The 1,686-nt window shown below is 43.4% G+C and overlaps 1 non-coding gene across 1 annotated transcript; it reads left to right on the top strand.

The window, feature by feature from the left end:
• Nucleotides 1-1,175: 1,175 nt before the first annotated feature.
• LOC118486023 lies at nucleotides 1,176-1,282 on the top strand. Its single transcript, XR_004877880.1, has one exon. It is a non-coding gene; the product is annotated as a small nucleolar RNA R71 (small nucleolar RNA).
• The last annotated feature ends 404 nt before the right edge of the window (nucleotides 1,283-1,686 follow it).

Genomic DNA, 1,686 nt, shown 5'->3' with positions numbered 1-1,686 from the left:
GTGATTCCCCTATTGAACATGGAATCGTGAAACTTCCGGGATCGATTTTCTTTTGGGGTAGTTTATTGAGTACGAGGGCAGAGCATTCTTCGCCTAAATTAACTAATTGCAAATTTTCAATTTTCTTTTTATGTGTAAGGAAGTCCCTCATAAATTTAGAGTATTTGGGCATTTGGGTTAGGACTTCGATAAAAGAAATATTGACATGCAATTGTTTTAACAAACTTTCGAATTTTGCGAATTGCTCATTGGTTTTTTGACGAATTAACCTACCGGGGTATGGAACTCGAGGAGCCTTGGTAGGTTCTGGTGATGGGGGAGAGTTCTTTTCCTGAAGATGTGTTGGCATTGTTTCTTCCGTTGGTGGAGGTACTTCTGCAGGCCCTACGGTGCGGTTTCGTAGTGTGATGAGGTGAACTTGCGCCTTTGGGTTTGTTTCGGTATTGCTAGGTAATGCGCCTTGCGGTCTCTCGGAAAAATTTTGTGCTAGTTGATTTATTTGTTTTTCTATGTTTTGAATGCTAGCTTGTTGATTCCTAAAATTAGATTCTAATTGTAGAAATCTTTCCGAGTTTTTCTTATCAGTGTCGGAGACGAGGCGAGATATAGTATCTTCGAGCCTTTCTCGTCCACCTTGTTGTTGAGTGAAATTTTGTGACTCATTTCTTGATTGCTGAAAGTTTGTTCGTTGGGTTTGTTGGTTACTACTATTGCTGGTTTCCCTCCAACCAAGGTTTGGGTGGTTTCGCCATCCTTGGTTGTAAGTTCCCGTTGGAGGACCCGACGGCCTAGGTCTATTATCAATGTAGTTTACCATTTCTTGTTGATCGTCCGTTTCTTTCATGCAACTCCAATTTTCATGTGACCCACCACACCCTTCACAAGCCATAACCGAGACTGTTTTTGTCATTTCTAATTTTTTTATTTTTGAAGAAAGGGCCTCGATTTGGGCTTGTAAAGAGGTGCTTTCGTCGACCTTATGGGCGCCCGGGGCGATAGACTTATTTCCCCGGGGAGTGTGCCATTGAAAATTGGTTTGAGCAATTTCCTCAACTTGATTATATATTTCGTGTGGGCGTCGATTACCTAAAAGTCCCCCGGAGCTAGAATCAAGTGTCTGCCTAGTGTGTGGCAACAATCCATTGTAGAAAGTGGATACTTGTTGCCATATTGCGAGGCCATGATGGGGACACTTGCGTAATAGCTCCTTGAACCTTTCCCATGTTTCATATAAGGATTCCCCGTCCTCTTGTGAGTATGTATTAATTTCAGCCATTAATTTAGCAGTTTTAGAAGGAGGGAAATACTTATATAGAAACTTTTGGGCTAGTTCATCCCAGGTGTTTACCGATCCAGCTGGGAGGGTGTTGAGCCAAGCTTTCGCTCGGTCTTTTAGTGAGAACGGAAACATACGGAGGCGTATGGCGTCGTTTGATGCTCCATTGATCCGAAAGGTGTCACATATTTCTAAGAAATTAGTTATATGTAGATGAGGATCCTCGTCCGCAAGCCCGTGGAAGGTTGCGGAGTTTTGGAGCATTTGTATCAAATGCGGTCGAAGTTCGAAGTTATTGGCTTCGACATTCGGAGCATTGATAGCGGCGCCTAGATTACCTACGGTGGGCCGTAGATAATCCATAAGGGTACGTTGGTCCGCCATTGGGGGTGGATCACCCGAAACCTTCT

Source organism: Helianthus annuus, chromosome 13 (genome assembly GCF_002127325.2).
Source record: "Helianthus annuus cultivar XRQ/B chromosome 13, HanXRQr2.0-SUNRISE, whole genome shotgun sequence".
Lineage (NCBI taxonomy): Eukaryota > Viridiplantae > Streptophyta > Magnoliopsida > Asterales > Asteraceae > Helianthus > Helianthus annuus.
The sequence above is the reverse complement of the archived record's forward strand: the minus strand, read 5'-3'. Positions and strand labels throughout refer to the sequence as shown.